The sequence below is a fragment of the Physeter macrocephalus genome, chromosome 6 (genome assembly GCF_002837175.3).
Source record: "Physeter macrocephalus isolate SW-GA chromosome 6, ASM283717v5, whole genome shotgun sequence".
Taxonomy (NCBI): Eukaryota; Metazoa; Chordata; class Mammalia; order Artiodactyla; family Physeteridae; genus Physeter; species Physeter macrocephalus.
Genome location: NC_041219.1, coordinates 60192628 through 60220033, shown reverse-complemented (window position 1 = coordinate 60220033; position 27406 = coordinate 60192628). Strand labels below are relative to the sequence as shown.

The 27406-nt window shown below is 38.8% G+C and overlaps 1 protein-coding gene across 2 annotated transcripts in view; it reads left to right on the top strand.

The window, feature by feature from the left end:
- Positions 1-2393: 2393 nt before the first annotated feature.
- Positions 2394-27406, top strand: part of STYK1 (serine/threonine/tyrosine kinase 1) — a 53850-nt gene continuing 28837 nt past the window's right edge. Inside the window, exon 1 of one of the 2 annotated variants that reach the window (XM_028491001.2) lies at positions 2394-2514. The gene's annotated coding sequence lies outside the window, so the exon portion shown is untranslated. Of the gene's footprint in view, positions 2515-6247; positions 6339-27406 lie in introns of those variants that run through there. The other variant, XM_007114030.4, reaches the window with a different exon arrangement.

Genomic DNA, 27406 nt, shown 5'->3' with positions numbered 1-27406 from the left:
ATCACGCTTAAAAATTGTGCAGTCTGATAATGCTGTTCTTCGTTTACCGAATTTCAGTTTCCTTCTTAATTTGTCTTTTTTCTTTTTTATTGAAGTATAGTTGATTTACAATATTATTAGTTTCAGGTGTACAGCATAGTGATTCAGTATTTTTATAGATTTTACTCTGTTAAAAGTTATTACTGAATAATGGCTATTATTCCCTGTGCTGTGCAATATATCCTTGTTGCTTATGTATTTTATACAAAGTAGTTTGTATCTCTTAATCCCCTACCCCTATCTTGCTCCTTCCCCCTTCCCTCTCCCCACTGGTAACTACTATTTGTTTTCTATATCTGTGGGTCTGTTCTGTTTTGCTATATGCATTCGTTTGTTTTATTTTTTATATTCCACAAGTAAGTATGAATACAGTATTTGTCTTTCTCTGTCTGACTTATTTTACTATGCATGCTGTTCTCTAGGTCCATCCATGTTGCTGCAAATGGCAGAATTTCATTCTTTTTTATGGCTGAGTAAGATTTCATTATATATACATATATAATGTATATATGTCTTTTTTTTATCCATTTGTCTGTTGATGGCCACTTGGGTTGCTTCCATATTTTGGCTATTATAAATAATGCTGTTTTGAACATTGGTGTGCATGTATCTTTTCAAATAAGTGTTTTCATGTTTCCGGATATACACCCAGGAGTGGATTTGCTGGGTCATATCGTAATCCTATGTTTAATTTTTTGAGGAACATCCATACTGTTTTCCATAGCAACTGCACCAATTTACATTCCCACCATTAGTGTACAACAGTTCCCTTATCTCTACATCCCTTCCAACATTTGTTATTTAAAGCTATTCTGACAGGTGTGAGATGATATCTCATTGTGGTTTTGATTTGCATTTCCTTGCTGATTAGTGATGTTGAGCATCTTTTCATTTGCATGTTAGCCATTTGTATGTCTTCTTTGGAAAAATGTCTATTCAGGTCTTCTGACCATTTTTTGGATTGGGTTGTTTGGTTTTTTTTAATATTGAATTGGATGAGCTGTTTGTGTATTTTGTATATTAAGCCCTTGTTGGTTGTGTCATTTGCAAACACTTTCTCCCGTTCCATGGGTTGTCTTTTTGTTTTATTGGTGGCTTCCTTTGCTGTGCAAAAGCATTTAAGTTTACTTATGTCCCATTTGGTTACTTTTGCTTTTATTTCTTTTGCCTTAGGGGACTGAGCCAAGAAAATATTGCTATGATTTATGTCAAAGAGTGTTCTGCCTATGTTCTTTTTTAGGAATTTTATGGTTTTAGGTCTTACATTTAGGTCCTTTAACCATTTTGAGTTTATTCTTGTATATGGTGTAAAGAAATGTTCTAATCTCACTGTTTTATGTAGTTGTCCAGTTTTCCCAGCACCACTTGCTGAAGAGACTGTCTTTCCTCTGTTGCATATTCTCACTTCCTTTGTTGTAGATTAATCGACCATAAGTGCGTGGGTTTATTTCTGCTTTCTATTCTGTTCTATTGATCTATGTGTATGTTTTTGTGCCAGTACTGTGCTATTTTGATTACTGTAGCTTTGTAGTCTAGTCTGAAGTCAGGGAGAGTGATTCCTCTAGCTCTGCTCTTCTTTCTCAAGATTTGGTTATTTGGAGTCTTTTGTGTTTCCATACAACTTTCTTAAGTATTTGTTCTAGTTCTGTGCTTTGATCTGATAGTTGATTTCAGTGGCTGTAATAGCTGAAAAAAATGTATGGGTCCAAATGGAAGAAAAGCATTTTGCTTCTATCATGATATATTTCAATTCCATCTACCAACTATTTAAATGTTTTGTAGGAATTTGCATAGAAAATGTTCATCTATCTGGTAACAAAACAGTTATGTAAACTAGTTAGAAATTGTTACATAATAATTGCTTTCAAAGTGGAAACTATTCATTTATATAATTTTTAGAGAGGTTAGAAATTTTAAAAAGTTTTAGAAATATATAAATATGAGAGAATTCAGAGGTGAAAAATATATCATTTCAGCAACAAGATAATGAATAATAACATCTCCCAAAATCCATTTTCCACTCCCATAGCAAGGGTTCTTTTCAAAAAAGTTCAATTTTTACACATTGTGAAAATATCACTTTTACCTTGAAGGTGTTCATCTTTTCTACAACTATCTGCTAGCATACTCCTGTCAGTCACTCAACAGAGAAAAAACAGCAAATTTAGGAGACCTGCCTCATATAAAAGAAAAGTGGATAATATTTTAAATGTGACAATTCTCTTAAGTATACAGATGCATCTATATAGGACAATTTAAATTATTACTTCTCATTTCAAGGTATTGCCAGGATTATACTATTTAATAGTTTTGATTTTACAAAATAAACCACATGATATCATTATAGATTGCATTATGTTAAACATGTATAAACAAATGTAAGTTATCACCCCCTTTTTTCACGTAATTGCAATTCTTTTCTCAGGATACCTCATTCTCCATACGTGACACGTGACCCTCTGACATGCAGATTCAGTGAGTATTCCATTGTCACTCTTTTATATAAAAATACGGTGAATTTTAGTGAGAAAGTTTACTTTCATATACTTCAAGATAAAAACATAAGCAAATCTTCGTATTTTCCTCACAATTTACATATATCTCACTAATGTATCCTATGTACCGAGCACTATATAGATTATCTTTTACCTTTACTGCAAGACTTTTTATTTCCCTTTTATTTATGTGGAGAACAGTGGCTCTGAAAAAGTGGTATGCCTGCATTTCTCAGGGTAATTCATTCTAGCTGCTGTAACAAACCATCGTAAATTTCAGTGGCTTACTATAATACACTTTTTTCTTATGGACGCTTTTGGCTGAGTGGTTTCCATGGGCACTTTTCCTCCCAGTGGTTCTTAGGAATAAAATCTCTTTCCATGCTATGGGTCTGTTGTCTTTAATACATGGTTTCAGCTTGTCCTGCTGTCATCCAGCCAGTAGATGGGGAAACGAGAAGATGTCTCCTGGGCTATGGTCCTCACGGCTCTGAAGAGGTAGGGGGAAATGTCGGTATATATAAGATATTAGTGAAGGGGGTACGTGCAGTCAAGCTCACATTTTGGCAGAGGGTTACTGCTAGTCCCGGGGAGCAGATGCCTCCATGAATGATTTTAGTGCTTTTCCACATATCAGAAGATGCGAATTGGGCTCATAAAATCTCCTCCTGAAAATATCTAACTATCTGAAGGCCTGTTCTGCCAGTTTTTCCCAGAGCACAGAGTGCCTCATTCCTGATCTCCACCCTGAACCCCTTTTAAGCTGTGTTGAAGGTCAGGGATTGCTGTGGCTAGTAACTTCATCCTTGTAGAACCAGATGGCAAGTGACAATTTTTAGTTGGCAACATCTACTGTTCTTTCAATTCCTGAGACGCCCCATTTAGGTGGGGGGCATTGCTGCAGCGAGTCTATCGCTGACTCTGTTTACAGCTTACATCATTGTTCTGTTTCCATGTGCCATGCAAACCTTCTTTGTAAGCCTCGGGGCCTGTGAAGCTGTGAATGGTCCCCTGCTGCCCCCCTATGGTGAAGTTGGATTGTTTTCAGATAAAGTTGGAAGAATCCATTTGCCTGGCTTTCGTGTTAACTTCCTTTGAAACAGTTCCAAAGCAACGCTACCCAAAGTCTATCATAGTTTTTTGGCTTTGTTTCATTTTTCTGTTTTGTGAAATAACTCTCGCAGTTGTACTTACGGTCGCCTTTCCTGAGGCTCAGTTATGTTATGAGGTCTAGGCCAAAGGGCTTTAAGAGACAGACACAACGCTGAACATCATTCTATTCTTGTCATTGGGCAAAGCCTTCTTGCTCTGACTCTTTCCTTATAATTAACAATTTTCTAGGGCTTTCTCCATGCCTCACGTAAACAGATTTCAGGAGGGTCCACCCCACCAGTCTTCAAGCTGGAATTCCTCCTCACATTTGTAGAATCCAACAGAATACACTAAATAACACAGGAACGAGTGTTGTTGTAGGAATTTAGAGGATCTGGTAGAGGTGTCTATGGACTAAACTGCAGAATGAAGAGGTTCCCAGTATATATTTCAGTGTGACCTCTTGCTGTTCAGTACTTAACATTGGCAGAGTGGAAAATGGGCATATTCAATAAATGCTGATTGAACGAATGGCGAGGCAGAAATAGCCATCCGGCAGGGAAGGATGGACTGAAGCGTTGCTGAAAATGACTAAGAGGGACAGAAATTTGAGACAGAGGTAATAATTGAAATTATAAGGGAATGAACACTTGGAGAGAAAAGAGAAATAAGGGCTATTTAGACACCTTATTCATGCATATATGTGTGGGACCAGTGATACATATATGCCTCCTGTTTATATCTTCTGTTTAAGATTCTCTATCTAGCATGTATGTAGGTGTTTCTGTGTCTGTGCAGTTATTTCCAGAGTTTTCTCTATCTCAGAAATTTTTAAAATTCATCATTTATTTGAATTGTTTATTAAAATTGGAGAATAAACTTTTGAATCCCCCTTTGTTCTATCTGTATATATTTTTAAAAATTTCTAGGTCCTAGAGGTTATTACTTTTATGACTGCAGTGGGTCCTTTACAAAAACTAGATTTTTAAACACAATTCTGTGTATCAGAATGGGTATCTAGCAGTATGTTGGATGCTGCAGGAATTACAAAAATGAGTAAGCCATGGTCTCTGCCTTCAAGGAGATCAGGGTTCTTGGGGAAGTAGAGTAGGAGATTACATAATATAAAGCTCAGATCAGTTCATGTGTCTTGTATTCATCAATTATGAATAAAGGATGGGAAGAAAATTTGACTGATGAGACTTCATCCGTTCTTTTTTTAAAATTGAGGTAAAATTCCCATAACAGAATTCACCGTCAGCCATTCTTAAATGTACAATTCAGTGGCATTCAGTACAGTTCATCCTATTTTAAAAGAGATCTGAAGGAAATAAAACTGTGACTAGCAGAGACTAGAGGACTGAAGTACCTCAGTCTCTAAATGTGCCACATCACGTGGCACCCAAATTCTTTCTGTTCTAATGATGCCCAATTTCTGCTTGGTTTGTTAACAGTGCTGAGCAAACTGGTCATCTATTCAATCTGTGACCTATATTTCTTGAATAGAACGTGTATTAGGTGTTAGTATCTAATCTGGAATTCTCCCAGCTGTGTATTTTCTTCAGTGTCTCCTATGATTATAAAATCCATGTGGGGGGACTTCCCTGGTGGCACAATGGTTAAGAATCCTCCTGCCAATGCAGGGGACACGGGTTCGAGCCCTGGAAAGATCCCACATGCCGCAGAGCAACTAAGCCTACTGAGCCCACATTCCACAAATAATACTGGAGCCCGTGTGCCTAGAGCCCGTGCTCCGCAACGAGAGAGGCCACCACAATGAGAAGCCCGCGCACAGAAATGAAGAACAGCCCCAGCTCGCTGCAACTAGAGAAAGCCCAGGCGCAGCGACAAAGACCCAACGCAGCCATAAATAAATAGATAGATAGATAAATAAATAAAATTTTTAAAAAGTTAACATAGGGCTTCCCTGGTGGCGCAGTGGTTGAGAGTCCGCGAGTCCGCCTGCCGATGCAGGGGACACGGGTTCGCGCCCCGGTCCGGGAGGATCCCACGTGCCGCGGAGCGGCTGGGCCCGTGAGCCGTGGCCGCTGAGCCTGCGCGTCCGGAGCCTGCGCTCCGCAACGGGAGGGGCCACAGCAGGGAGAGGCCCGCGTACCGCAAAACAAAACAAAACAAAAAGCATTTGTGAATGATTGATTACCTACTCCTGGGATTTTTATTTTCACGTGTCCCATATCTAGTGCCTCATGTCATAGCAGTGCTCAATATAATCTGGTGCACCCAGTAAAGACTTGGGGTTGCGATTGTCCCTGGAGCTAAAGTCAAATCCTGACCTGAGCACCAATGAAGGCAGCTGTTACTGGGTCGCACAGGAGGTGGCGCTGTTGCGCTTTATCATGACTATCATTTCACCTGGACAGGCGTCTCCTTTATACCGGTCTAGCAATCGCTAGTGAAGGAGATGAATAAGTTGATCAGCAACAAGTCCAGCGTTTACAGTTTCGGCAGAGGTTTCCTGCTGGTTCATGTGTGGTGAGACCCGGAAACCTCAGCGCCCGCAGGCTTTCCTTTGTGGGGAACCCGCCCAAACTCCATCCTTTGCTGGCAGCCACGCCCCACAGTGGGAAGGAGGGACTGAAAAGCATTTCCTTGAGGACGGCACAGCTTGCCCTTCCCAAAACCGTCTTTTTTTTTTTTTTCCTGGCTGGGCCCGTTTCATCTGAAATCCAGAGTGACCGGAGGAAGGACACGGTAGTAAAAAGGATTTGGGGGTACTAAGGGTGGGAGGGGGATGGCAGTGATGCAGCTCTGGGTGGACTTTGATGTTTGGGAAGAAAAAAAGGGAGGCGGCCGAAAGTGGGATGGTTGCGAGTGGCTGTTTCTATTTTATGTGAACAGCGATCACCAGGTGAATGAATCTGTATTTCTTTGGAACAAGCATCTCGTGGGTTTTGTCTTCTGTCTTTTTTTAAGGAGAGGTTAAACTTGCCTCAGCAATTTTGGCAAGGACAGAGGCAGCCAGAAAGCGAAGTGATGAGGGTTCTCTGTGTATTACTGGAGAGGAGGCCATCAGGAGAGGGGAGATATATAGAAACAAGCATGTACAGGAATTACAGTACTTGTCACAGGACAATACAGTCGTTCAGACGTGCTGCCTTGGGCTCCCTGCTGTCAGCTTCAGTTCCTCATCTCTTATGCATAATTTAAAACGTAATTACCTCACGGGGTTGTTGTGATATTTAAATGAGATGAGATAATATCTGTAATCACGCTTAAAAATTGTGCAGTCTGATAATGCTGTTCTTCGTTTACCGAATTTCAGTTTCCTTCTTAATTTGTCTTTTTTCTTTTTTATTGAAGTATAGTTGATTTACAATATTATTAGTTTCAGGTGTACAGCATAGTGATTCAGTATTTTTATAGATTTTACTCTGTTAAAAGTTATTACTGAATAATGGCTATTATTCCCTGTGCTGTGCAATATATCCTTGTTGCTTATGTATTTTATACAAAGTAGTTTGTATCTCTTAATCCCCTACCCCTATCTTGCTCCTTCCCCCTTCCCTCTCCCCACTGGTAACTACTATTTGTTTTCTATATCTGTGGGTCTGTTCTGTTTTGCTATATGCATTCGTTTGTTTTATTTTTTATATTCCACAAGTAAGTATGAATACAGTATTTGTCTTTCTCTGTCTGACTTATTTTACTATGCATGCTGTTCTCTAGGTCCATCCATGTTGCTGCAAATGGCAGAATTTCATTCTTTTTTATGGCTGAGTAAGATTTCATTATATATACATATATAATGTATATATGTCTTTTTTTTATCCATTTGTCTGTTGATGGCCACTTGGGTTGCTTCCATATTTTGGCTATTATAAATAATGCTGTTTTGAACATTGGTGTGCATGTATCTTTTCAAATAAGTGTTTTCATGTTTCCGGATATACACCCAGGAGTGGATTTGCTGGGTCATATCGTAATCCTATGTTTAATTTTTTGAGGAACATCCATACTGTTTTCCATAGCAACTGCACCAATTTACATTCCCACCATTAGTGTACAACAGTTCCCTTATCTCTACATCCCTTCCAACATTTGTTATTTAAAGCTATTCTGACAGGTGTGAGATGATATCTCATTGTGGTTTTGATTTGCATTTCCTTGCTGATTAGTGATGTTGAGCATCTTTTCATTTGCATGTTAGCCATTTGTATGTCTTCTTTGGAAAAATGTCTATTCAGGTCTTCTGACCATTTTTTGGATTGGGTTGTTTGGTTTTTTTTAATATTGAATTGGATGAGCTGTTTGTGTATTTTGTATATTAAGCCCTTGTTGGTTGTGTCATTTGCAAACACTTTCTCCCGTTCCATGGGTTGTCTTTTTGTTTTATTGGTGGCTTCCTTTGCTGTGCAAAAGCATTTAAGTTTACTTATGTCCCATTTGGTTACTTTTGCTTTTATTTCTTTTGCCTTAGGGGACTGAGCCAAGAAAATATTGCTATGATTTATGTCAAAGAGTGTTCTGCCTATGTTCTTTTTTAGGAATTTTATGGTTTTAGGTCTTACATTTAGGTCCTTTAACCATTTTGAGTTTATTCTTGTATATGGTGTAAAGAAATGTTCTAATCTCACTGTTTTATGTAGTTGTCCAGTTTTCCCAGCACCACTTGCTGAAGAGACTGTCTTTCCTCTGTTGCATATTCTCACTTCCTTTGTTGTAGATTAATCGACCATAAGTGCGTGGGTTTATTTCTGCTTTCTATTCTGTTCTATTGATCTATGTGTATGTTTTTGTGCCAGTACTGTGCTATTTTGATTACTGTAGCTTTGTAGTCTAGTCTGAAGTCAGGGAGAGTGATTCCTCTAGCTCTGCTCTTCTTTCTCAAGATTTGGTTATTTGGAGTCTTTTGTGTTTCCATACAACTTTCTTAAGTATTTGTTCTAGTTCTGTGAAAAATACCATTGATATTTTAATAGAGATTGCATTGAACCTGTAGATTGCCTTGGGTAGCATGGTAATTTTAACAGTATTAGTTCTTCCAATCCAGGAACAGGATATATCTTTCTGTTTGTGTCATCTTTAATTTCTTTCATCAGTGTCTTATAGTTTTCAGAGTACAGTTCTTCTGCCTCCTTAGGTAGGTTTATTCCTAGGTATTTTATTCTTTTTGAAGTGATTATAAATGAGTTTTGATCCCCTTCCCTCTGTCTTCTCCTTCGATAACCCCTTTAATACAAATATTGCTGCACTTAATGTTATCCCAGAGATCTCTTAGATTGATTTCATTTATTAAAATTTGCTTTTCTTTTTGCTGTTATGATTGGGTGATTTCCATTATTCTATCTTCCAGATCGCGTATGTGTTCTTCTGTATCACTTAGCCTGCTATTCATTCTTTCTAGTGTGTTTTTTATTTGTTATTGAGTTTGTCATTTTTGATTGAGTTTTTAAAAATATATTCTAGTTCTTTGTTAAAATTCCCACAGTGTTCATCTATTCTTTTCCTTAATTTAGTTAACATCCTTATTACTAATGCTTTGAATTCTTTACCTGGTAATTGTTTATTTCTGTTTGTTATTTATTTTTTCATGTTTTGTTTTGTTTTGTTTTGTTTTCTTTTTTGGCTTAACTTTCTCTGACTGTATTGACTCTATGAACAGTTAGCTCTTGCAGTCTTGAAGGGGTGTTCTTGTGTGGGAGCATCCGTATACAGACTATGTGTGCCCAGTGCCTTTGGTGAGAGAGCTGGATTTACTGTGTATGCAGTCATGTCTTTCCTCAGGGTGTGCTGGCAGCTATCATCTTGGTAGGAGGTGGCTCTGGACATGGAGGGGCTGGAGCTGGAGCTGGTGTGAGACGGGACTTCCCCTCTTCTCAGTGGCCATAGCTCCCCTCTTGGGGGTGGGGTATGACCCCAAGTTGCTGGAGCAGAAGCCCTGAGGGTTGGGCCAAGCTGGCTCTGTTTCCTTTAAGTGTGTGTTTTCCCCTCCCTCTGTTCTGGGACCCTTGTCTGAATTGTCTCTGATGTGCTGCATGTGCAGATGCCTGCAGTTGTTTCCCTTGCTCTGCTCAGATGTAGCCTTGGGTCCAAGTCCCTTTTGCCCCTCATAGCTGATCACTGCCCCACCCAGGTCACCTCTGCATTGCACAGCTGAGCTTTCTTCCTGGCCGTGGCCACCCCAGATCCAGTGTCACACTAAGACCCAGAGTAAGTGGGGCTGGAGAGTTCTCTCTGCTTGGGCTGGGGCACATGCCGAGGCTGTCTCGGGAAACCTGGCAGCCACTGGAGTAGTCCTCACTCCGTCCTCTCCACTTTGCCTCGGGGACAAGCCAGCGCGTGTGCGCTCCTCATGAGTGAGTCCAGGCTCCCCACAGCTCTCCTGTTAGCCCCAGTGGTCTTCCCACAAGCCAAGGGAGCTCATCTCCCCTGTGTAGGACCCCAGAACTGGGGTGCCCAATATGTGGCTTGAACTACTCACTCCCCAGCATGGGTCTTCACCTGTGTAATCTTCCTTTTCCCCTGAGCCCCCTTCCAGGGGCACAGGTCCTAACCTGATCACTTCTCTTCCCTTCTTATCCAGTTATGTGTGGATCTTTCTTATAGCCTTGGTTGTACAGGAGTCTTTCTGCCAGTCTCTAGTTAGTTTTCAGTGAGAATTGTTCCATATGTAGATGTATTTTTGATGTGTTCATGGGGGGGAGGTGAGCTCCACCTCCTCCTACTCCACCATCTTGATTGATCCCATCTCTGTCTTCTCTTTTTCTTAATTTGTTTTTCCCTTCTATCAATCCCTCAACCTCGTTCTCATGTTGTCTCCTATCTTTCCCTGTTATTTCTGTGATTGTGGACTCCTTCTGATATGAATCCTCTCCCCATCTGAGTTGTTCTACATTTCAGACCAAGCTTTCTTCCCACTGCTTACTAGCAGCCATCGGTAGTTATGGTGATAAAGGCATTAAGCTACTGTATCGTGTAACACACCCACACTGAAAGGCACGCAGAAAAAGCCCTGTTACCAAGTGCTAGGGATACAACCAGGAAGAAAATAGCCAAAGTCCCCAAATTCTTGTTCTTGTGAAGGCTTTCATGCTTTCTCCTCTAACTCCCCACCAGGCTACTGTTCTGTGTCTACTTCTCGGCTGTGCTAATAAAAGGACGTAAAGAAACTGAGTATGCCCTCAAGGAAATTACTATCTGGGTAGAAAGAAACAGATAATCATAGGCAAACTGATTAAGTACTGAATAAGTAGGTTGGGTATTCAATGCTCTATATTAGCATATCATTTCTTGGGTACAGTTTCTAACTGGGGAAAGTACAAGTAGAAGGGAATAAATGTACCCAAAGAAAAAGGAGATATTATATAGATAGTGTAAAGTGGAAAGAGTCCTGTCCTGAGTCCAAGGATCTGAAATCTGTTTTAAGCTCTGGTACTCTTTTTTGTGAGCAAAGAACAAGGTACTCACTCAGTGTGCTTAGTTGTTTTATTATTATTATTATTTTTCTGTCTTAGAAAATAAAGGGTTGAGGTAGACTGGCAAATCTTGGGAATTCTTCCAGATTAAAAAACTGAGTCTTTTAGTTTGGAATTTCTCATAATTTCTCTGAGTTTCCTAACCAGAATGATCATGAGGAGATAGGTTAGAATTTAGCTGAGGAGACAGTCAACTCTGGATAAGGAAAGGAAAATGGGGATGAAGTGAAAGGGTTCCTGTCCATGCCTTGGCTTCAACCTCATTTCCTAAAGTTACTCTTACCCCCCTCAGCTCAGGTGGCCTTCTCCACAACTTTCCCCTGCCTACAACGCTAGCTGAATTGGGCGATGTAGACTCCAGCTATATAACGCCGTGAAGGCTCCTTCCTAAGCGAGAGATTTCAGGGAAGAGAAGGATTTCCTGATGCTCATGCTTTCTTTAACCCTCATCAGTCTAGGTTCTATCTCAGCTTTTAAGCATTGTCTGCCCCTGCACTTACTCTGCTTTCTTACTTATAATAATAATCGTTCTTGGCCTTGATGTAGCCAATTGCCAGTACAGCCGATTCTTTTTCTTTTTAATTAAAGTGTAATTGGCGTACAACACTATGTTAGTTCCAGGTGGACAAAATAGTAATTCAATATTTCTTTACATTACAAAATGATCAACACAATAAGTCTAGTTACCATCTGTTACCATACAAAGTTATTACAATGTTATTGACTACCTTCCCCATGTTGTATATTTCATCCAAGTGACTCATTTATTTTGTAACTAGAAGTTTGTACCTCTTAATCTCCCTCACCTAATTCACTGGTTGTCCCTCCCTCCTCCCCTATGGCTGCCACCTGTTTGTTGTCTGTATCTATGAGTCTATTTATCTTTTGCTATGTTTGTTCATTTGCTTTGTTTTTTTAGATCCCACATATAAGTGAGATCATACGGTATTTGTCTTTCTCTGTCTGACTTATTTCACTTAGCATAATGCCCTCTAGGTCCATTAATGTCAAAAATGGCAAGATATCATTCTTTTTATGACTGTGTAATATTCCATTGTATATCTATCTCTCACTCACATATTCTTTATCCATTCATCTATTGATGGACAGTTAGGTTACTTCCATACATTTGCTCTTATGAATAATGCTGCAGTGAATATGGGGATACATATAGCTTTTAAAAAATATTTTTTATTGGAGTATAATTGATCTACAATGTTGTGTTAGTTTCTGCTATACAGCAAAGTGAATCAGTTATACATATACATATATCCACCCTTTTTTAGATTCCTTTCCCACATAGGTCATTACAGAGTATTGAGTAGAGTTCAGTAGGTCTTTATTAGTTATCTATTTTATATATGGTTTTGTGTATATGTCAGTCCCAATCTCCCAATTTATCCTTCCTCCCCTTCCCCCCTTGGTAACCATAAGTTTGTTTTCTACATCTGTGACTCTATTTCTGTTTAGTAAATAAGTTCATTTGTACCATTTTTTTAGATTCCACATATAAGCGATATCATATATTTGTCTTTGTCTGACTTATTTCACTCAGTATTCATATCACCTCTTTTTACATGCATTACCCTTTGTCTCCCTGAAGATGATTAGTAGTGATATATGAGAGGAGAAAAAATATGACCAATGAATGATAGGGCAATGAGCATATATCTTTTTGAATTAGTATTTTTTTCTTCAGAAAAATACCCTGAAGAGGAATTGCTGGCTCATATGGTAGTTCTGTTTTAATTTTTTGAGGAACCTCCATACTTTTCTCCATAGCGGCTGTACCAATTCACATTCTCATCAACGGTATATTAGGGTTTCCTTTTCTCCACATCTGTGCCAACACTTGTTTATTTGTTGTTATTTTGAGAATAGCCATTCTGATAGGTGTGAGTTGATATCTCACTGTGGTTTTGATTTACATTTCCATTATGATTAGTGAAGAGCATATTTTCATGTGTGTGTTGGCCACCTATATGTCTTCTTTGGAAAAATTCTATTCAGGTTCTCTGCCCATTTATTAATTTTTTTTTTGATGAGTGTATGTTTTTTGTATATTTTGGATATTAAGCCCTTATCAGATATATCATTTGCAAATATCTTCTTCAATTTAGTAGGTGGCCTTTTCATTTTGTTAAGAGCTTCCTTCACTGTGCAAAAATGTTTTAGTTTGATGTAGCCCCATTTGCTTTGTTTTCTTTTTTGCTTTTGTTTCCCTTGCCTGAGGAGACATATTCAAAAAATTTTTCTATGTCAAAATGTATATATTACCTATGTTTTATTCTAGGAATTTATGGTTTCAGTTCTTACAGTTAAGTCTTTAATCCAGTTTGAATTTATTTTTGTATATGGTGTAAGAAAGGAGTCCAGTTTGATTCTTTTGCATAGTGCTGTCCAGTTTTCTCAACAACATTTATTGAAAAGGCAGTCTTTTCCCCATTGTATATTTTTTCCTCCTTTATCATGGATTAATTGACTGTATAAGCATGGGTTCATTTCTGGGCTCTCTATTCTGTTCCAGTGACCTATTGTGTTTGTTTTTGTGCCAGTACCATACTGTTTTGATTACTGTAGCTTTAGAGTATAGATGGAAATCAGGGAGTGTGATACTTCCACCTTTGTTCTTTCTCAAGATAGTTTTGGCTATTTGAGGTCTTTTGTGCTTCCATACAAATTTAGAATTATTTGTTCTTGTTCTGTGAAAAATACTATTGGTATTTTGATAGGGATTGCATTGAATCTGTAGATTGCCTTGGAGAGTATGTTTGTTTTAATAGTGTTAATTCTTCCAATCCATGAATATTGTATATATTTTCATCTGTTTATTTCCTTTTCAGTTTCTTTCATCAGTGACTTATAGTTTTCTGAGTATAGGTCTTTTACCTCCTTGGCTAGATTTATTCTGAGATGTTGTATTCTGTTGATGCAATTGTAAATAGGATTGTTTTCTTAATTTATTTTTCTGATAGTTCATTGTTAGTGTATAGAAACAGAACTTATTTCTATATTTTAATTTTGTATCCTAAACTTTACTTGTTAGTTCTGATAGTTTTTGTGGTGGTATCTTTAGGATTTTCTGTATAATATTACGTCATCTGCAAACAGAGTTTTACTTCTTCCTTTTAAATTTGGATTCCTTTTTTTCTTTTTCTTGCTTGATTGCCGTGGCCAGGAATTCCAATACTATGTTGAATAAAAGTGGTGAGGATGGGCATTCTTGTCTTGTTCCTGATCTTAGAGGAAATGCTTTCAGCTTTTCACTTTTGAGTAAGATGTTAGCTGTGGACTTACATATATGGCCTTTATTATGTTGAGGTATGTTCCCTCTATATATACTTTGTTGAGAGTTTTTGTCATAAGTGGATATTGAGTTTTGTTGAAAGATTTTTCTGCATCTATTGAGATGATCATATAATTTTTATCCTTCAATTTGTTAATGTGGTGTATCACATTTGAGGATATTGAACCATCCTTGTATCCTTGGGATAAATCCCACTTGTTCATGGTATATGATCCTTTTAACGTATTGTTGAATTTGGTTTGCTAATATTTTGTTGAGGATTTTTGCATCTATGTTCATTAGTGATATTGGCCTCTGGTTTTCTTTTTTTGTGATGGCTTTGCTTGGCTTTGATATTAGGGTAATGCCTGCTTTGTAGAATGGGTTTGGAAACATTCCTTTGTCTTCAATTTTTTGGAATAGTTTGGTAAGGACAGCGTTAATTCTTCATTAAATGTTTGGTAGAATTCACCTGTAAATCTGTCTGGTCCTAGACTTTCATTTGTTGGGAGTTTTTTTGATTGCTGATTCAACTTCATTACTGGTAATTGGTCTGCTCATATTTTCTAATTCTTCCTGATTCATTCTTGGGACTCTATATGTTTTTAGAAATTTATTCATTTATTCTAGATTTTACATTTCATTGGTGTATAATTGTTCATAGTAGTCTCTTATGACCCTTTGTATCTCTGCGCTTTTGGTTGTAACTTCTCCCCTTTCATTTTTTATTTTATTTATTTTGGCCCTCTCTTTTTTTCTTGATGAGTCTGGGTGAAGGTTTATGAATTTTGTCTATTTTTTTTCAAAGAACCAGCTCTTAGTTTCATTGTTCTTTTCTCTTTTTGTCTCTATTTTCTTTCTTTCTTTCTTTCTTTTTTTGCCATGCTATGCAGCATGTGGGATCTTAGTTCTCTGACCAGGGATCGAACACACGCCCTCTGCAGTGGAAGAGTGGAGTCTTAACCACCAGACCACAAGGGAAGTCCCACTTTATCTCTTTTTTGATCTTTATAATTTTTTCCTTCTACTAACTTTGGGTTTTTGTTTGTTCTTTCTTTTCTAGTTCCATTAGTTGCAAGTTTAGGATGTTTATTTGAGATTTTTCTTGTTTCCTGAGGTAGGCTTATATTGCTATAAACTTCCCTCATAGAACTAGTTTTTCTGTGTCCCATTGATTTTGGATCATTGTGTTTCCGTTTTAATTTATTCTCAGGTATTTTTTGATTTCCTCTTTGATTTCTTCAGTGACCCATTGGTTGTTTAATAGCATGTTTTGTAGCCTCCATGTGTTGTGGTTTGTGCAGTTTTTTTTTTTCTTGTAGTTGACTTCTAGTCTCATACTGTTGTAGTTGGAAAAGATGCTTGATATGATTGAATCTCCGAAAATTTATTGAGACCTGTTTTTTATCCTGCCATGTGATCTATCCTGGAGAATGTTCCACGTGCACTTGAAAAGAATGTGTGTTCTGCTGCTTTTGAGTGGAATGTTCTGTATATATAAAGTCTATCTGATCCAATCTATCATTTAAGCCAGTGTTTCCTTATTGATTTTCTGTCTGGATGATCTATCTATTGATGTAAGCAGGGTGTTAAATTTCCCCTGCTATTATTGTGTTATTGTCAATTTCTCCCTTTATGTTTGTTAATATTTGCTTTGTGCATTTAGGTGCTCCTATGTTAGGTGCATCTATATATACAACTGTTATATGTTCTTGTTGGATTGATCTCTTGATCATTATGTAATTTCCTTCTTTGTCTCTTGTTACAGTCTTTGTTTTAAAGTCTATTTTGTCTGATATAAGTATTGCTACCCCAGCTTTCTTTTGGTTTCAATTTTCATGGAATTCCTTTTTCCATCCCCTTGCTTTCAGTCTGTATGGGTCTCTAGATCTGAAGTGAGTCTCTTGTAGACAGCATATATATTGGTCTTGTTTTTTTTTAATCCATTCAGCCACTCGTTGTCTGTTGATTGGAGCATTTAGTCCATTTACATCTAAAGTAATTATCGATAGGTATGTACTTTTTGCCATTTTGTTAATTGTTTTTGGATTGTTTTTGTCCTTTTTTGTTCCCTTCTTCATTTGCTCTCTTCCCTTGTGATTTGATGACTATCTTTAGTGCTGTATTTGGATTTCTTTCTTTTGTGTGTGTGTATCTATTTTAGATTTTTGATTTGTGGTTACCATGAAGTTTAAATACAGCAACCCAAATATTTACATGATTATTTAAGTTGATGATCTCAAGTTCAAATGTATTCTAACAACCTTGCATTTAACACCCTCCCCCCACCCCACACTGAATATTATTTACACCATATTTTACATTTTGTATATTCCTTAACTACTTTTGTGGATATAGATGCTTTTACTAATTTCATCTTTTAAGCTTTCTACTAGGTTTGTAAGTGGTTGATCTACTATCTTTACTGTATATTTGCCTTTACCAATGAGAATTTTCCTTGCATAATTTTTATATTTCTAGTTGTGGTTTTTTCTTTTCTGCTTAGAGAAGTCCCTTTAACATTTCTTGAAAAGCTGGTTTAGTGGTGCTGAACTCTTTTAGATTTTGTTTGTCTGTAAACCTCTTTATCTCCTTTTCAGATCTGAATGATAGTCTTGTCAGGAAGAGAATTCTTGGTTGTAGGTTATTTTGTTTCATCACTTTAAATATATGTTGCCACTCCCATCTGGCCTGCAAAGTTTCTGCTGAAAAGTTAGCTGATAGTCTCATCGGAGTTCCCTTGTACATAGTAGTTGCTTTTCCTTTGCTGCTTTTAAGATTATCTCTTTATCTTTAAGTATTGCCATTTTCACTATAATGTCTCATGGTGTGAAACTATGGGTTCATCTTGTTTAGGATGCTCTGTGATTCCTGGACCTGGATGTCTTTTTTTTTCCCATATTACAGAAGTTTTCAGCTTTTTTTCTTCAAATAACTTCTCTGCCCCTTATCTTCTTTTCTCTTTCTGGGACCCATAAAATGTGAATGTTAGTACACTTGAAGTTGTCCAGAAGGCCTCTTAAATTATCCTCATTTTGAAAAATTATTTTTTCCTTTTTCTGTTCGGCTTGGGTGATTTCCACTACTCTGTCTTCTAGTTCACTGATCCGTTCCCTGTATAATCTAATCTCCTGTTATTCTTTCTAGTGTATATTTTTAATTTTAGTTATTGTGTTTTTCAGTTCTTTTTGGATCTTCTTTTAATTTTCTGTTTGTTAAACTTCTCACTGTGTTCATCCATTCTTCTCCTTAATTCATTGAGCATCTTTATGATTATTACCCTAAACTCTTTATTGGGTATATTGCTTATCTCCACTTAGCTTAATTCTTCTGGGGTTTTACCTTGTTCCTTTATTTGGAGTGTATTCCTCTGTCACCTCATTTTGCCTAATTCTCTCTCTCTCTCTCTCTCTCTCTCTCTCTCTATGTATATATATATATATATATATATATATATATATTAGGTTGGTTATACATCCTGATCTTGGAGAAGTGGCTTATATAGGAGACATCCTATAGGGCCCATCATCACACTCTCCTCTGGCCACCAGAGCCATATACTCTAAGGGTACCCCCTATGTGGGCCGCATGGACCCTTCTGTTGTGGTGAGCTGACTACTGTAGGTGTGCTGGTAGGCGGGACTTGCCCCCAGCCAGTGGCTCTCAGGCCCTGCCTCATGTGGAGGATGCTGGCCCACTGGAGGGTGGAACTGGGTCCTTGGGTGACTGCGTGTGGGGCTTGAGTTGGGGGGGTTTCCAGGGCTGGTTCCCCCCATGTGGCTGGTTTCTTGGCCTGTGGGGTCCTAGGACTGGTGCCTACTGGCTGGTGGGCAGGTAAGGCCCTGGTGCTAATAGGCTAGAGGGAGGATTCCAGAACGGTGCTTGCCAGTGTTACCGACTCGGGTGCCGACTCAAATCCTGTAGACAGAGTGTTGGGTGAAGTAGAAAAGATAGCTTTATAATTCAATACTCTGCCAGGCAAAGGGAGACACACTGGGCTTCTGCCTCGAAAAACTGTGTGTCTCAACCTCAGAGGATTTGATGAAGGGTTTTACAGCAGTGGTTCAAAGGTGGGGTCTCTGACAAGATTAGGGTGTGAGCAGGGCTTGCCCTCCCTTAATCTCATCTCAGGTGGTTGTCTCTTAATCTTGATGAGCTTCTCTGGTCCCTTAATCTTTCCTCAGGTGGTTTCTTGGCTGCTCCTCCCTAGATTAGCAACTGTTCAAATCCACCCTTTGGAACTCAGGGAAGGTCATGGAGGCTGGAGTCTTGCTTATAAGAAGTGGTGGACAAAAGGAGGCCTCCGTGCCTGCCCCACTCACTTTCACCAGCACCAGTGTTCTTGTAGTAGAATGAGTTCCCAAAATGGCTTCTGTCAGCATCTATGTCCCCAGAGGGAACCCCAGTTGCTTCCTGCCTCTCTGGGAGGCTCTCCAAGATCAGCACATGAGCTTAACCCAAGCTCCTTTAAAATTACTGACTCTTCACTGGGTCTTGGAGCATGTGAGATTTTGTGTGAGCCCTTTAAGAGTGAGTCTCTTTTTCCAAGGCAGCTCTCCCTATGCAGCCCGCCCTATGCAAGCCCTCCAACTCTCCCTATGCAAGCCCTACTGACCTGCAAAGCCAGGCATTCTAGGGGCTCAACTTCCTGGTACAGGAACCCCAGGCTTGGGAGCCCAATGTGGGACTCAGAACGGCACTCCTTGGTGAGAACCTCTGCAACTGTTATTAACCTCCAGTTTGTGGGTCACCCAGCTGTGGGTGTGGGTCTTGACTAGACCATTCTCTGCCCCTCCTACTCATCTCATTGTGATTCCTTCTTTGTATCTTTAATTGTGAAAAATCCTTTCTGCTAGTCTTCAGGTCATTCTCATCTATAGTTGCTCTGTAAGTAGTTGTAATTTTGGTGTGCTGGTGGGTAGAGGTGAGCTCAGGGTCTTTTACTCCACCCTCTTGGCCACTCCACCTCAATGAAACCAGTTCTTGACAATTGCATGATCATAGCAGCTTGAAGATAATGATTGAATTTTTTGGACCTACACTTTTATACTTTCATGGACTAAATTACTGGCAAGAATGATAAATGAAAGGGAAACCTTCTTCAATTTTTTTCTTGTACAGCTGTTAACATCTTATACCTTCAGTCATAGTAAACTGCCCCATCTTTGTATAGTTAACAGTGGTTCTTAAAGTTGTCAGGTGACAAAATACATAGAAATATGGTGCTGTTTCTAGAACATTGATCTAAATTAAAATTATTATATGTATATAATTCTAGGCTATGTTAGAATTCTACTAAGAACAAATTGTAGCAGATGCTAAAGTTTAAGAAAAAAATGTGTTTCAAAGTGTACGTTGTAGCCATAGAAAAATCTCAATAATACATATATAATACTCATATGTTAAGCCAGTTAGCTTCCTGGAGAAGACTTCAAAATTATTAGTTTTCATCTGATCATCGTTTTGAATGATTTAACCAAATGTACTGTTTTGTTGGATAAATGTGGGGTGTTGGGTTGAACAACTCTGGGAGACACCATTTATGTTATATTCATATTATGCTGTCACCTGAATTATGAAAAGTATTTGCCAAAGATGATAATTTGGAGCTTAGAGAAGATGATCTTAAGCATTTTTTTTTTCTGACAATAATCAGTTTTCAAGACCAATTGTAGACCCAGCCACCCCTAGTTTGTGTCATTAGGATCAACTTCTCTGAAGTCCCTTTTAAGTCAGATGGGGTTAGCTTAGCCCAGACAAGGAAATCGCCTGCTGACCCTTGCCTACATGCTGTACGATGCCCCTCCAGCTAAGACCCAAAGTCAGTGCTGCCTCTGGCTAGTTAGAGGCTACAGCAGCAGGAAAGGATTTCTTTATCTGAGGAGAAGTGACAAGCTTGGCTTGTGGTTCAAGGAAGGGGGAGGGGAACTGAGGGAATGCTGAAAATCTGTCTTGACTGCCTTGTTTTCTACCGGATTTATAAGCAGATTCCACAAATCCAACCAGTCTGTTCTAAAGCTGCCCTGCCTCCTACCTCTGTGGTCTTTCCCCGTAGGTCCCAATGCCTCACCCCTTGAGTGTTCCTTGGGGCTGATATCTTAGTATGAATCAAAATGAGTTTGGGGGGAGGGATAAATAAGCAGAATGTTCACAAGAATATTCTTAAAGCCCTGCAGTGCCAGCAAGGAAAATACAACTGGAATGTAAAGTCTCTAAAACCTTGGAAACGTATGGGGTAGATTTCCAGAGGTTAATCCAGACACATATACAACCCAAAGGCCTGGCAGGCAGAAGAAACTATGAAACTATAGGCACATTATGAATTCTAAGAACTAGGGTCTTCCTCCTTATCCTCATCTGTACAAAACTTAACTTAAAGAAGAGATCAAATATCCAGTCAGCCTTTTGAAGGGTGGAAAATTACAGTAAAAGGGCACCAGATGGACATTCAAGGCACACAAGGCTAGACTTGGCTTCAGTTCTAATTAGCTGTCAGCAGACACCTAAATCCTGTGCCTCAGTTTCCTCATCAGCTACTTATGGAGGTTATAGGGCTTTTCTGGTTGCTTTCAAAGGGCTCTTCTGGTTGTACGTGTTTAGAATGCATTTGTGGAGTTCATGTTGCATCTCACAGTGTACCTGTAAAGCAGAATAAGAAATGGAAGGCAGGGTTGCTATTTTTATAGTTTCTTTAGCAGGGAGCTGTGTCTGTAGTGGCACAGGAGATACAGTGGTGGTTTATGGTGTGGGAGTAGAATGGCTTTTTGACGCTGAAAGTTGAACCTGCTGCGTTTGCGTCCCTTCTTGAAGCCCAAATAGCTCCCTTAACACCAAGTGACCTCGATTTCATGCCCTTTCTTGTCCTCACCCGAGTTCCACTCTTAAGATGGTCTAATCATGGATTCGTGATCAGAAGGTCCCACATCTGATTGGGTCTCTGATTTATTTTCTGACCCTAGGTGAGTCACCTTAGCACTTAGATCTTAGTTTCCACATGCAGTATGAAGTTCTTAAAACAGCCGTGGATTATTCTGAATGGCTTGCTATCATAAAAATAAAGATAACTTAAGGGACTTCCCTGGTGGTCCAGTGGTTAAAACTCCACGCTCCCACTGCAGGGGGCGCGGGTTCAATCCCTGGTCGGGGAACTAAGATCCTACATGCTGCGTGGCCAAAAATAAATAAATAAATAACTTTGAAGAACACTCCAAGTTTTTAGGATTGGGGGAAAAAAAGAAATGTAGATTAACCAAATGCTATTTTGTAATTATCTGTAAAGCACCTCCCCTTCATCACCACCACCTTTATCTTTCTAGGTCTGCTTTTCTTGGGCTGATATTAAAATTGATTATTTTTAATTCACTGAGTTAATGCACTGGGAACTAGAGGCAAGCTGACTTACAAATAAAAGTATGAGCTTAGGTTATCTACAAACAGATGGGCAATAAAGACTTGATAGTATCAGCAAGGCCACAGGTTGTGGGCTTATAGAGAGCTAGATAGTGTGTGAGATCAATCGCTCAGAAAAAGTTCACTGAACCTTGGGATAGAACTCTGTGCGAGATGGAAATCCCCATATCTTCATACCTGAGTTTAACAGCTGTATTGGAGGCTGCACCTCTGTGGCTTTTATTTCAACCTTAATCAAACAAATTTTGGGTGCCTAGGGAACAGATTTTTTTGTAGGTTAGGTTTATAGAAACATTTATGTTGCTAACAATTTAGAGATGTGACTCTTTTGTTACATTCTCTAGTCCCGCCAATTCATGGCAACCTAAGAAACTGAGACCAGCTCAGGAGGTCAAAGAAAATAAACCGTTTTCTGACACTGAGAGCTACAGAATGTGGTGCTCTATAGTCTGTGTACTTACCCAGATATGAGAAAGCTCAGCAGTGGGCTTCTGTCATCTTATATAAGGCATGTCTGGACAGCTTCTAGGAGACATGTACTGTGCAACCTGTTTTAGAACTGATTTTCTCAGACACAGAACATTCTGTGGTATCACCAAACCATACACAAATTCTGATTTAGCCTTTAGAGGCCATGGACCTGCAAATGCTAACCATAAATGAGACTTGTACACTGAAAACTACAAAATATCATTGAAAGAAATGAAAGAACTGAATCAGTAGAAAGACATCCTGTAGGAAGTAGGAAGACCTAATATCGTTAAGACGGCAGTCCTCCCAAGTTGATGGACACAGTCAGTGCAGTCTCTGCCGAAATTCCAGATTTTGTTTTCAGAAATGGTCAAGCTGATTCTAAAATTCATATGAGGGAACACAAGGGACTTACAGTATCCAAGACAATCTTCAAAAAGAGAACAAAGTTGTAGGACTCAGACTTAATAATTTTAATTTTTTTTTTTTTTTTTTTGGCCATGCGACACGGCTTGTGGCATCTTAGTTCCTCGACCAGGGATTGAATTGAACCCAGGTCCTCAGAAGTGAAAGCGCTGAGTCCTAACCACTGGACCGCCAGGGAATTCCCCAGACTTAATAATTTTAGCACGTACTACACAGCTGCAGTAATTAAGACATGCGTTATTGGCATAAGGAGAAATATGGACTTCAGACTCTGGGACCCCTGTTTTCAGGCCTCCAGCCTCAGATTGAATTATAGCCCCAGATTTCCTGGTTCTCCAGCTTGCAGATGGCAGACTGTGGGACTTCTTGGCCTCCATAGCCTTGTGAGCCAATTCCTATAATAAATCTCCTCTTATGTATGTCTTTCTCTGTATCTCCTGTTGGTTCTGTCTCTCAGAGAACCCTCACTGATACAATGGATGAAACTTGAAAACTTGCTAAGTGAAAGAAGGCAGACACAGAAGGTCGCAAATTGTATGATTCAACTTATATGAAATATCCCAAATAGGCGAAACTTTAAAGATAGAAAATAGATTAACGATTGGCCAGGGACTTGGAGCGGGGAGGTGGGCATTGGGGAGTGGCTGCTACTGGTACAGGGTTTTTTTTTGGGGGGGGGGATTAAAATAGTCTAGCAGTGTGGTTGCACAACCTTCTGAAAATGCTAAAAAGCACTGAATGGTATAATTTAAAAGGGTGAAATTTATGGTGTGCGAATTATATCTCAATTAAAAAAAAACCCAAAGCAATATTAAAGGTAATTTTTAAAATATAAACTTATTTATTTATTTATTTATTTTTGGCTGTGTTGGGTCTTCGTTGCTGCGCGCGGGCTTTCTCTACTTGCGGCGAGCGGGGGCCGCTCTTCGTTGCGGTGCGCGGGCTTCTCATCGTGGTGGCTTCTCTTGTTGCAGAGCACGGGCTCTAGGCGCGTGGGCTTCAGTGGTTGTAGCACGCGGGCTCAGTAGTTGTGGCTCGAGGGCTCTACAGCACAGGCTCAGTAGTTGTGGCACAGGCTTAGTTGCTCCGTGGCATGTGGGATCTTCCCGGACCAGGGCTCGAACCTGTGTTCCCTGCACTGGCAGGCGGATTCTTAACCACTGTGCCACCAGGGAAGTCCCAGAACCTTATCTATTAAATTAGAGCCTGGTGAATTTCCTCTGTATTAAGTAAGAAAGGAAGGTAATGCGGGTTTAAGCAGAGTTCCCAAACTTGGTTGCATACTGGAATTAACCTTCAGAGCTTTAGCAGATCCCAGTACTTTGTTCCCATTCCCAGAGACTCTGATTCTGACTGAATTGATGCATCTTGGGCATTGAAACTTTTAAAAAGCTCCTTCAGCCACACTGGTTTAACTCTGGGAGGGGGTTAGAGTCGGGGAAAGGAAATCTACAATCAGTTTTATCTACTTTTATTGTAAGTATATGATGTTTTAAATTTTAAAACTATGAAGCAATTTATAAAAAAGAACATGAAAGTTGAAAATTTAAGATTTAAAAAAATCAGGTACTTCACAGAAGGAAGGTGAGAAAATTGTAGTAGAAGCCTGGTAATATTTACTCTAAGAATACATTAAATTTAGATTTCAGGAAATAATCTTCTTATTCCTGTGATACACAGACATATGAGTATTCTAATTGTGTTATTATGTCATGATATTGGTATGAAATCTTATCCAAAAGGAGAGGTCATTTGAAGATATCATAATTTGAATAATAATAGTTATTATTATAGGAATATTTTTATTTCTATAATTATTATAGGAATAATTAATAATAGCTACTGTTTGCTATGTGCTAGGTATTGTTCTAAGGATCATTTAATTCTTACAGCAACTCTTGCAGTTAGATAATACTGTAAACCCAATTTAACAGATGAAAAAAAATGAGGTTTAAGAGAAATTAAGTAATTTGCTCAAGAGTACACAGCTAATTAGTAGCAGAAATGGGTATATTGGGTTTCAGAAATGCATTGGGCTATACTTCTGAGACTTGTAATAAAAACTGAAAGGTAGCTGAAGCCTGGGAGTATGCCTTTTTGGCCTTTGTTGTGGAAGATATAAAAGACCTCAAGGAAAGAAGCATCTAAAAACAAAGCATCTTCCTCATGCATATAAATTCAGAGCAGGGAAGAAAGGGACAAAGGCAGATGGCTGAGATGGGGCCAGCTGTTGGGCTGCACTGGGGCTATATTAAGATAACAGGCCACCTATAGAAGAATCGCTCACTTCTATTTAAGAAAATACATGCCTACGCACCCTACTCACCCACACCCACATTCACCATATTCGCGTGTGCACATGCAATGGTTCTGCGTTTTTTTGCTCACTGAATTTATTTTCCAACTATTCTCCTTTGACATTTAGCAAGTCTTTTGGCACTTTCATTATGTTCTGCCTGTGTTAAGAAGAAAGGGATTTTATCCACATTTATGCCAGTGCTTTGAAGGATAGCCACACTCTCTTGAGATCATCATGGTGGGCCAGTAGTAATCAGAGTTAGAGACCGTCAAGTAGAGTATATTATTCAGGAACGGTACGTTGGACCCCTTGGTCTGGAAACTAATTATGCTACACACATGAATTCTTGTTAGAAGAGGAACTTATAACTACTACCATTGAAGAACACTTTTACAATCTGATTAATTCTCACTAGAATCCTCTGAGCTAAGTGGTCATGATGATCTCAGTTGTAAAAATTAGAAAACCAAGGCTTTACAAGGTTGAGATTAATCCATTCTGCATCTCCACCTCTGGTGCCTGTGTTGTTTCTACTATACCACAGTTTGGTGAAGATGATACATTAACTTTGTTCCCAAAAGTTCCAACTTGGCTGTTTCCTGGATAGGAAAGATAATGCCTCCAGCAAGCAATAAGCAAGGACTTGATAAACTTCAGAGCTTCACCTTGACTTTAGGCCAAGAGAGCCCTCTTTGAAGCCATAAATCTTGACTTAATGATTCTACTTTACCTTTAATTCTGATCACTAGTTAAGAAGAAGATTTTAAGGAAGAGTTTTTCTTCTGTCTTTTCTGTCACCCTCAGCCAGTTTTCTTTTGACGTCTCTGCTTTCAATTTTTTCTGCCTTCCAGACTTTCTTCCTTCTCATTTTTTTATTATAAAATAATGAAGGCTTAATTCAGACTATCTGAAAAATAAAAAATGAAGGAAAAAAATCAATCTTACTGTCACCATTGTTGCTGTAACATTCTGATATATTTCTCTTTTGGGTTCCCCTGCACAGGTGTTTCCCCCTAACCAGTATTGGTGTGATCTTCGCTTATATACGTATATTTTAAAAATCTGCTTTTATCATTTAGTGTGCTACCATTAAAATTCCCCATTTATTAAAAATTTTCATGAACATAAAGTTAATGTATTTATAGTATTCCACTCTATAGCTATATAAAAATTTAACATCCCTCTTTGTATTAGTTACGGTTCTCCAGAGAAATAGAATCAGTAAGAAATGTGTGTGTGTGTGTATTTATCTAGCTATCTATCAGTCATCAATCTATCTACCTATACAATCTATCAAGATATATGAAATCCATGGATACTTGTCAAGTTCAAAATCTTCAGGGTAGGTGAAGACCCAGGGAAGAGTTGCCATTTGAATCCAAAGGTAGTCTGCTGGCAGAATTCCCTCTTCTTCTGGGCAGGTCAGTCTTTTTCTTTTAAGACTTTCAGCTGATTTGATGAAGCCCACCCACATTATGGAGGGTAATCTGTTTTACTCAAAGTTCACTGAGTTAAATGTTAATCTCATTTTAAAAATTCCTTCACAGAAACATTTAGAATAATGTTTGACCAAATATCTTGGTAGCATGGCCTAGCCAAGTTGACACAAAAATTAACCATTACACTCTTTTTGATGACGATTTGTTTATATTTTTATCTTCTTTTATTGTAGAAAATTTCAAATCTGTACAAAAACAGAAAAATGTAGGTAGGATGGGAAGATGGCTACCGAGGTATTAATCACCCAAATTCAACACTTTTCAACACATGGTCAGTCTTGTTTTTTTTACATCTCCACCCACTCTCCTTCAAGTCCTGGGATTATTTTGAAGTAAATGTATATTTTTGCTTTCAAGAGAAATAGTTGACAGTACAATAAAAATGTTTGTCTGTGTTCAGAAACATCTTCCATTTAAAAAAGATCTTCTGGGACTTCCCTGGTGGTGCAGTGGTTAAGAATCCGCCTGCCAATGCAGGAGACATGGGTTCGAGCCCCGGTCCAGAAAGATCCCACATGCCACGGAGCAAGTAAGCCCGTGCGCCACAACTACTGAGCCTGCTGCTGTGGAGTCCGTGCTCCACAACAAGAGAAGCCACCGCAATGAGAAGCCCGTGCACCACAACGAAGTGTAGCCCCCGCTCATAGCAACTAGAGGAAGTCCGCGTGCAGCAACGGAGACCCAAAAATAAATAAATAAATATTTAAAAATAAAAATAAAAAAGATCTTCTTATAATTGACTCCTAGGAGAGACATTATTGGGTCAAAATTGTAAATGTCATTAAGGCTCTTCATTTACATATTGCCAAATTTGTTTCTGTAAATGTTGAAATTTTGATAACCTGTCAAAAAAAAAGAGTGAGATTTTTTTTTTTTTAAACCCTCTTGCACTGCTGGTGGGAATGTAAAGTGATGCAGCCACTATGGAGAACAGTGTGGAGGTTCCTTAAGAA